The sequence below is a fragment of the Euphorbia lathyris genome, chromosome 4, assembly GCF_963576675.1.
Source record: "Euphorbia lathyris chromosome 4, ddEupLath1.1, whole genome shotgun sequence".
Taxonomy (NCBI): Eukaryota; Viridiplantae; Streptophyta; class Magnoliopsida; order Malpighiales; family Euphorbiaceae; genus Euphorbia; species Euphorbia lathyris.
This window is the reverse complement of record NC_088913.1, coordinates 48,310,531-48,321,729: the sequence shown is the minus strand read 5'-3', so window position 1 is coordinate 48,321,729 and position 11,199 is coordinate 48,310,531.

Sequence of the window (11,199 nt, the reverse complement as noted above, 5' to 3'; positions counted from 1 at the left end):
GTATCTGATACACGCTCACCTTTATTGCTAAAGGGTGTCTTTGTCATCTTTCCTTTTAAACAAGACTCGCACGTTTCCATTGATTCGTAGTCAATTGAATCTATAAAGCCATCTTGATGTAGCTTAAGCATGTGTCTTTTGTTTATATGGCGACAATGCCACAAGTAAGTTGAATTATTTAGCTTATGTCTTTTGGTATCAATTGTGAAAACAGAAACTTTATCATCTAAAACATAAATCCCATTTAATGATATTCTTGAAAAATAGAAAATGCCATTTCTATAGAATTCACAAACTTTGTTCTTTATTGAAATATTGAAGCCATCATCAACAAGACATCTAATAGAAATAATGTTTCGAGACATTTTAGGAACATACAAACAGTTCCTTAATTCTACTACAAATCCAAATGGTAAATTTAAAACATAATCTCCAATTGTGAGTGTTGCAACTCTTGCTCCATTTCCAACTCGCAAATTTATGTCTCCTTTCTTCAAATCCTTAGTCTGCCTTAGTTCCTGCATATTTGTACAAATATGAGATCCACACCTGGTATCCAATACCCAAGACTCATACTGTGAAATTGTATTGATTTCAATATAGAACATACCAGAGGTAGAAGCGCCATCTCTTCCCTTCATGAGGGAGGCTAAGTACTCCTTGCAGTTCCTTCTCCAATGCCCGTCTTTACCACAGAAGTGGCATTCCCCTTTGGGCTTCTTCACTTGCTTCCTCTTAGCTTGGGCAGGTTTGGCACCCTTGTTCTTCTTGGGATATTTAGGATTGGGAGGATTCCCTTTCATCTTCTTTGATCCCTCAATAACAAGAGCATGTATGCCTTGTCTTTCTTCATATTAGGCTCAATAGTCTTGAGCATATTCGCGAGCTCTTCAAGAGAGGTCTGCAAGTTATTCATCTGGTAGTTCATGATGAACTATGAATAACTCTCTAGGAGGGATGTAAGAAGTAAGTCGACACTTAGTTCATGATCCATCACAAAGCTAATATTAGAAAGCTTGGTAATATAGCTAATCATCTTGACACAGTGTATCATAATAGATATTCCCTCTTGCATCCTATAGTGAAATAACATTTTAGCTATCTCATAGCGTTCGCAGCGAGTTTGTTTCCCGAACAGCTCCTTCAAGTGCATGACAATAGAATAGGCATTCATCTCCTCATGTTGCCTCTGCAGTTCTGGTGTCATAGATGCAAGTATGATGCATCCCGCATGATCATCATCGGACCGATGCTTCTAGTAAGCATCGATCTCTTCAATAGGAGCATTATTAGCTGGGGTAGGAGGTATCGGTGTATCTAGTACATACCCTATCTTATCGAACTTCAAAACGATTTTGAGGTTGCGATACCAGTCGGTGAAGTTTGAACCATTCAGTTTGTTATTGGTAAGTATATTTTGTAGATTGGTTTTAGTTATGATTTTAGGAGTGTGTATTAGTATAACCTGAGAGTGAGAAAGAGTGGCGTATGTTATTCATTTGCTTTAAAGTATATCAATTTAAAACATATGACTTTAGATTTATTTTAAAATTGCTCCCACTATTTTGCCAAATTAATAACCCTCAATATTAATTCGAAGAATTTCTCAAATCCCTTAGTGAGCCAGGATCCTAACTCCTGAAATTTCACATTGAGTTTACTCAACATGCTAGTCTCATTTGTTAGGTAGATTCGTGTAATCAATCACATCAACCATGTGATTTCTAGGTTATTGGGTTACTAATCACATTAGTAACTAATATACATTGATATTAATCTCAACCATATTGCCCATTAGTTTAGAATAACATGAGTTTACCCATCCAATTATTCTAATCTAGTTTAAGTCATTACCCCATATTCGTGAAAACATTTTTTCCATAATTCAGGTGTTACCCATAAGACCCGAGCTTGAGTTTACTCAACAACCCAAATTCCCTAGATACTGCCGGCTGAATTATAATATTAGGGAGGGGCACTTGATTTTAATAACTTGCTTATTTACTTAACTTTTGATTAGTGAGGGGTTTTTTATTTTAAGTCTCATAATCCAACCTAGTCTTGATTTGCTTTAGCATACAACAGACACATACAATTTACATTGGTAGTTATGGACATATTATCTAAATTATTCCGTTGAGCCAGAAACGGAATAAATGGTCAACCCTAGGAAAATACTAACTATTACATATTTCTCTTTCAGGTCATCCGTCTTCTCCTTGGCTCCTTGAAATTACATCAATATTAATTTCTATACTACTAAAGAAAACTTCAACTAATTTGAAGGGATTTAGATGAGAAGAAAAATTACAATAGAGAGTAGATAAGGCAGGACAGGCAAATCCTATTTTCCAAAATATCAAAAGACTAAATAACTATTATAGAGGGTTCAAATATGTCCATAACTCCAAACATGCAAAGACTCAATTAAATAAATTTAAGGGAAAAGTACAAAAATAAACCTTGTGGTTACACCTGTTTTCAAAAATAAAAATCAATTATACCATCTTGTCCATATTTTTAATTTCTTTTTTTCTTCTTCTTTCTCTCTCTTCTCTCTTAATTTCTATCTTCTCTCTCTCAAATCAATTGAACCACCAAACAAACACCTCATTATCCCACCTCATTATCCTCTCTAAATTTCTAATCTATTCTAAACTCTTAACTAAATAGTTTAGAATAGATTAGAATAGTTAAGAGTTTAGAATAGATTAGAAATTCAGAGGGTGTTTGTTAGAGGGGATAATAAGGTGGAATAATGGGGTGTGTGTTTGGTGGTTTAATTGATTTTAGAGAGAGAAAAATTAAGAGAGAAGAGAGAGAAAGAATAAAAAAAGAAATTAAAAAGATGGAGAAGATGGTATAATTGATTTTTATTTTTTATTTTGGGGTTTGTTTGTGATAATTAGATAATAAGGAGAGTTAATTTATAAAATAAATAAATATAAGGACTAAACTAACTCTTTTTCCTTTGACTTTTAATACTGTTAGTCAATTTGGTATGTGTTTGCTAACGGAATGAACCTCAAGGTACCATTTTGCAAACTTTTAAACCACATGAGTGTTGTTCGAAAACAGGTGTAACTACAAGGTTTATTTTTGTACTTTTCCCTAAATTTATTTGGTTGATTACATAAATTATTTATGTAATATTTAAGTTAATCAAATTAAACCTTTTGAATCAATTATTATTCCATTTTATATTTTGTATCCTTTATATTTTAATCTAATCTAAATGCATCAAAATAGAAATTAGATAAAAAATATAACCTATACAAAATAAGATTATGCATATCTAATTTAATTCTATTATTCACTTAACATTGTGATAAAATCAAACTTTTAAATGAATTTTAATAAACGAGTCTTATTCTGAAAATATGTTTATATATATATATATATATGGGAAAGTCCTCAATGGTTTCAACCTATCTCATGGAACAAAAAAAAATAGCCCCTCAATAAATGCAAATCATATTTCTCTCTCTTCAATTAATTCTTGGACTTTCTCTCTCCTTTAACTTTACAATTCACCATTTTTACAGAAAATGGGATGTAAGATTTCCAGATTCTGGTGCTAGGTTCCAGATTCCGGCCACCGTGATATAATTTTCTGGCCACTGCGAAAAAAATTTCGATATGTTTGGAAACTTTTATTTAATTTTTCGTTGAGGGACACTTTTCCGTTGATTCCAAAAACTCAATTTATGTATTTTGGACAATCGTTTTTATCGTCCAGGGACAAGTTTTAATATAACCAAAAAAGAATACGTTTCCATTTGACTATTAATTGGACTATAGAAAAAATTTCAAGGAAGAATGATATTGGTAATTTATTCGCTTTTTCGTTGAGGGACAGTTTTCCGTTGAGACCAAAACCTCAATTACGTCTCCTGGGCAATCATTTTCATCATTCAGTGACAAGTTTTAATGTAACCAAACAATAAGACGTTTCCATTTGACTATTAATTGGACTATAGAAAAATTTTCAAGGAAGAATGATATTGGCAATTTATTCGATTTTTCGTTGAGGGACAGTTTTCCGTTGAGACCAAAACCTCAATTACGTCTCCTGGGCAATCATTTTTATCATTTACGAGCTTGTTTTAATGTAACCAAACAATAAGCCGTTTTCATATGACTATTAATTGGACTATAGCAAAGGACACGTTCAATTCATGTAATCAATCAATAGATTCTGCAAAAGACAGCTGGTTGCTGCATTTACCACAAAATCATTCATCCACAGAATTATATATAGTAGGCTTTTGGTACGATGTAATGTAATGCAATGAAATGTAATAAATGTTGTAATGCAATCGTGACTCGTCAAGTGAACCGAATCGTAAAATGCAGTTAAACTTTATGATATTATAAAAAAATTGTAGATTCGGATCGAAATAAAGCTGAATTGAATCCAATAGTAATATTCAAATCTAGAATCAAAAGATTATAATTTTAGTGGTTGTTGTTCATACACAAACCGGAGAATAAAGTAAAAGGTTAAAAAGTAACATGAGAATTTGCTTAAATATACTTCTATTCAGAAATTATTTCCCTAATTCGATCAAGTTCGGCATAAACTCTGTTGTACCTTTCTTTGATTTCAGTTTTCTTTCGATTGTATATTGCCCATCGGCCCGTACTTGCTTGTTCTAATCCTCCTATCAAATTAGATAAGTGTCTCTTCCTCCCCTTTAATTCAGCATAATTGTAGTCCATAATCTCAACTTTTTTTATCCCAACTGAGAAAGTTCAGACATCCTAGTGCAACCTTTTCCATTGCCACACTTTCAGAAACACAGCTTTCACCGTTGTATTTAAACTGAAATGGGGCTTCATTTAAGAAGAGAAATGTGTTACATATGAACTTCTGTGGGAAATCTTCATCCTCGGTATCCTCGTGAGTGAATTCGTGTATTGGCTCTTGCAAAGACAGTTGCTGAACTGCCTCCTTCAATATATCCGAATTTTTGAATGTAATGGTATTCATCTAAGAAATCGGTTATAAAACAAAAAAAAGGTCGAATATTAATATAAGAAATAAGGTAAACATAAGGAGAACAAGAAAATATGATTTATATAGTAAACACATACATCAAACAACAACTTACTATATTGTCAAAAAAAACAAGGAAAAGGGGAAAACGCCCTAGTACATATCTATTGAAGTGAATCCATTAAAGCAATGTGGATTCGGTCTACTAGACCAAGGACATTTTTGTTTCCCTTAAGTACAACCCTATTTATTTTTTTATCCACTTCATAATCTCGCCTGTCTTCAGACACTTGCATTGCAAAAACAGCATCACCATAGGGTTTAATCTTCTCTATTTTTTTGTGGTTGTAGTCTTCAAAGATCAATTGGTGTTTTCCCTTAAGAAAGTGCATTGCTTTCTTGCAAGCATCCCATCGGGCTTCAGGTTCATATGCTGATGGCTCACTGACGACAGTATGATAGCATGCAAGCTCATTTTCTATTCTTTTGTACATGAAAGAGACAGTCACTATGAAATTTCGGTTTTCGATTGAGCTTTCTTGAAACGAAATCTAGTAATTGAAGTATCTAGGGTTTGCATTAAAAATCTGTCAAGAGGAACTCTAACAGTAGACATGGCTGGAGATTTATTTTAGGGTTCAAACATAACATTGTATGAGGATTCAGTAGTAAATATATAATTTGCAAAGAGTAAAAACATAAAATAAAAAACAATTGGATAAGGAATGATTACCATGAACGCTTTTGGATTGATTTTCCACGCGCGTCCTACAATGGGTATACAAATTTCATCTACACTTATGAACTTAAGTGGAAATCTTATGAAAAACAATACGAATCATTCAAATTCATTAAGAAATCATGTGAAGGATATGCATCTTGGGCAAGAGTAAGCCAGAGTGAACTGCGAATTTGAAACTGTGAAAGGTATTCATCTTAGGCAAGAGTAATCCAGACTTCATTTGTTAGCAAGACTAACATGAACAAAGTAAAAACTATAAAGTAATTTGCCATAAATTAATTTGAAATTGTTCAAACACAAACCGGAGAATGAAGTTAAAAGTTAAAAACTAACATGAGAATTTGCTTAACTGTACTTATACTCATACAATATTTCCCTAATGCGATCAAGTTCGGTAAAAGCCCTACGAAAATATGCTCTTATTTCAGTTTTCTTTGCATTGCATACCGCCCTATGGTCCGTACTTGATCCTTCTAATCCTCTTATCAAATGAGCTAAGTTACTCTTCTTATGCTCATATTCAGTATAATTGTAGTCCATAATCTCAACTCCCTTATGAAAACGAAGATATTTCAGACATTCTATAGCAGTCTTCTCTATTGCTACGCTCTGTGAAATACAGCTTTCACCGATGAATCTAATCTGAGTTGGGTATACATCGAAGAAGAGGGTTGTTCCACATATGTGTTGGTCCCTTATAACGTGACAAGTTAGTTCCAAGGGGGGGGGATAGGAACTATTTTAAATTTTTGTCCGTTAAGGCTGACTTCTTTTCTTATGAAAAGGTTTACACAGCGTGACTAAGCAGTTTGAAGACACAAGCTTAGTCAACTTGTGACTAAGTCTGTTTCTTTCCTTGAGTCAGGAAATAGCACTTAGAGTCTATTCCTGAACTCAACTTGTTAGTACACTTAACTCAGCGTGAGCTCGTTACTTAGTCAGTTTTATAACAAGCAATAAGTAAAGGAGTTTTAAGGGTTAGAAAGATATTACTCAGCAGACTTATCCTGATTCGGCCTCTTCGCCTACGTCCAGTCCCCGGAACTCGTTTCGAGCTTTTTGTTGGAGATGAAGATGAGGCTTCATTATTTGGAAATGAAGACGAGGCTTCATTATTTGGATGAAGACGAGGCTTCATTGTTGGATGAACCCTTTTCTTTCCAGAACTATTTTTACTAATGCATTATATCTTTTAGCAAGTAACTTTTTAGAATCTGGTTTAGGATTTCTCCGATTGTTTAGGGTAGGTGGCCAGCCGTACCCCAATGTGTGAACCTTTGTGAAGGTTAGAAGCTTTTATTCCTGGTGAGGAAGTTAAGCTGCCTTAGGCGATCGATTTTGCTTCCTATCTTTGAGGTGAATCGATCCGCCGCCAGGTCTTGAGACTCTTCTTTGGGAAGAGTATTTGAGAGTGTAAAGTTCTCACGTCTGAGAAATGTTTTAACTCTGTCTCTGACGACGATCAATCGTTTCCTATCTTTGAGGTAGATCGATCCGCCGCTGAGATTATTGTTCTCCTATCTTTGAGGAGAAAGTTTAGGGTGTAATTTTCTCATGTTTGAGATAATTTTAACCCGCTTTTGATGGTGACCAATATTTTTCCTGTCTTTGAGGAGAGAGTTGAGCTCATTTGAAAGCTCCTGAGGGTCTGTGCTTCTTATCTTTATGGAAAGGGGATCCGCCCGTGATGGGGATCAATTGTCCTATCTTTGAGGTAATTGATCCGTCTGTGGAACTTTTCATTCGCCAGCCACTGGGCGTATATCAGGAATAAAAGCTACGCAAATGAATATAAGAAGTATGGCGAGAAAGAATAAATTATAAAATATAGGATACTATAACAGTTTAATGCACATATAAGAATACGTAAAAATACTGATTTTTAGGCCTATGGTTCCGTCTTTTCTGAGCAACTAGAACCGCATCCTTAATGATGTTTAACTTATGAGTAATCACATCTGGGCTTACTCCTGTGGGGATCTCATTCTCCTATGCAAATAGGCTTTCAGATTCAATGAGAACTTTCGTAACATCCTCCTTGATCTCAGGTTTTAATCCTTTGGCGATCCGCACCCGCTTTCCATCAGCAATAAGGAGTGTTTCTGTGTCGCCCAAAGCTGTAGTGACAAGTTCATCTTCCTCACCTTTGTCATCTTTGAATTGTGGGCGGATCGATAGCGACGCCGAGTAGGTCTCTTGAACCGCCTTTTGGTTCCCGCTAATCATTATTCCTCCTTTGCTGGTGGGAATGTACATTGCCATACGACGGATGGAAATTAGGGCTGCAACCTCTGAGATGAACGACCGCCCAAGAATGATGTTATAAGCTGATTGTCCATTCATAATAGAGAACTCCAGATCACCAATCCACGATTGATCATCATCCGCCAGCTTGCATTCCAAAGTTACCTGGTCCTTGGTCCGGATAGTGTAACTTGTCACTCCCATGATGTCAACAATGGTTGTTTCTATTTGGATCGGATCAACCTTTAGTTTGGCGAATGCACCTATGGTGATGACATTGCAAGAACTGCCCGTGTCTACCATTACTCGCTTCATTTCATCTCCCATCCTTCAATTGTCAATGCATCTGTATGTGGAGAGATTACTGGACCTGTTTCTGCAAAAGGGGCAATTGAGGGATGTTTTATCCAGAACAGATATTTTTGCTTTTTCCACGGGTGGCTGATACACTGGTCCATCTGCTATGACATTAATGACACTTTTGAATTTCTTTTTGGGATCTGTCTTCTGCTTGTCGTCTTGTTATTTGTTATTCTGGACAAAGCTATCTAGTTTGCCAGCTCCCAGCAAGCTTCAGTATGGTGGCCAACCTGTAGTACGCTTTGGCGTTTCTTCCAACGGTTACATGCTCCCCTCCTTTGGGTTCGGGATATGTAATGTCCCGCTTATATTGATTCTTTTCTTTTATATTGTGGCAAGTTGGAAGCTTTAATCATTTTTTCCGCCTCGTACCCCATGATTCGTGCTGTGAATGGCGAATTCCTGTTAACTGGATGGCGTATCTTTCTGCATTGTTCTCTTGTCTATCCAGAGCGGCATGCACTCGCCTTTCAATCTCATCATTCGTGTGTTCAATGTTGAATCATGATGGTGAAGCCGGCTCTTGATCTTGATCTTGATCTTGATCTCGATCATGTTGAGGTTATGCTTGGAGCTATGGTTTAACGTGGATGGATGTTGTCACAATCGTGGGAGCCATTTTATCTAGCTTCGAATATCTTGTATCTGCATCCTTCAACATTTTGCTAACATAATAGATGGAGAACTGTTGACCTTCTTCTTCTTGAATAACCACGGTGCACATAGCTTTATCCATGACAGATTGATACAAATGCAGGTCTCCCCTTCAGATTGATCTGCTCATCAAGGGTGGTTCTGTTAGGAATTGTTTTATACCTTGATATATGCTTGTTGACAATCTTTCTAGTACGATGATCCGCCCATTCAACCTCTGGATCTTTCTCACCCATAGTGGGGCTTTCATTTAGGCGCTCTTTTCACCTTTTTCCTCGCAGGGCTTTTTACTTTATCTGGATTTGCTCTAACTCCTTTTTTGCTAATGACATAGTCAAGGAATTTTTCTGAAGTGACTCTGAATATACACTTCTCTGGATTGAGCTTTATTTTTCATGCTAGTGTTTGGCACTGGTTGCATTATTAGCAATTCCCTTGTACCTGTGGGTTAGCACTGAAAGAACTCCAGAAGTAGGGCATACCCTGTCCATTATTAAAAGATTGTGGTAAGGCATAAAAGCTATATTCACTTACCTTGGGGATCAATGGCTTGATCCATGGAACATACTTCATAGCAAAAGACTGTTTGTATTGGCCTTGTTGGCAAATATCATGTACGATGCAATGTCTCTTTATGGAATTTTTAGTTCATCTTGGAATCAATTTAGTAATTCCTTCACGTTGGTCCCTGACTCTAGAATGAACTTAGTCAAAGGATAAAACCGAGTAAATATTATATGTCAAACAAATTCATAATAGAATTTTAATAGTGCTTGTGTTAATAATACCACATATAACGGTTATAACCATAAAGATTACTACTGCACATAAATATCATGATGAATTCTTAATAAATAATCATAATGAGAATGGTTTAAGAATAATATCCTTTTGTATTTCAATGCGCATTAATATCCAAGATAGCATATTTATTTTAAACGTCATAAAAGTTATGACATTCTATATTAGGTAAGATATCTTATGTAGTTGCTATTTACTTGCAATTAATATTGTGCATCCATGCATTAATGGCTCAGAGATCATTAAGTCTTTGTTTGGATGAAATATAATTAAAGTAAGATAAATGATGGTTTAATAATGTAGTTATATATGAAGTTACTCTTATATAAATTTATTTGTATAAATAAAATAAAAGAGAAAGGGTAATTTTGGAAGAAAAATACATGTACCATGATTCTCCTCCAATTTGGAGTGTAAGGAAAATTACTCAAAATCCACTCTCACCTACCTTCACATACAATCCTCCAATCTTTAAGGAATTCTCATGTATATCCTAAGAATTTTGCATAAATTAATGTTCTGATCTGAAACTGACACTTGCACTATTTTGTAGTTAGCTCAGGACATGAAAGTTTTGTTTATCCCAATAGAAATTCTAACAATGTCAAATAAACAGTTTTTATATGAATAGACACATCCTTATAAAAAAGGGAATGAAATAACTGTTTGACAAAACAATATTCAAAAATATGAATTTCTGATATTAAAAGTACTATATAGGAGAAAAGCCATATATAGATGGTGAATTGTTACAAGGAAAAACCAAATATGATTTTTTTGTAATTTCTTCTAATAGTTATATGCATGTTCATCCAAAAGACCGACCAGATCTAAATCATTTGTAATTACATGAGCCCTTTTATGATATTTTAATATCAAATGACAAAATCACATTGAATGGATGATTTTTTTTGTAAATCCCAACATTACGGGTCTTATACATGCGTTTGTACTAATTCAATAATAATATCATATTATACTTGTCATGCATAAAAATATGAGGGCATAGTAAGCATGCAAGATTTAATGAAAGATTTATGTCTATGACTTCATCTTTCACAGTTTATTAGATTTATCATAATAACATGTAATGATATTCATAGCACTTTATAAGAGTAAGGGATCTCAATTTTCTTTAATTAAAAATGGAATAAAAAAGGGGAGGAAACTTATCTTTTTCATCATAAAATTCCAGATTTAATGTAGAAAACTCTTTCCCACCAATATATGGAGAACTGTATCTTTGGATAGATTTGTTGTACTGATTGAGCCAAAGTTTGAGATTGTGATTTCTATTCTGTTGACTCCATTGTTTTGTTCTTTGTGAAACTCTATACAATTAAGATTTTGTGATCTTCTGTTTGTTAGAGATCCACCTTCACCGCACCAATTGATAACT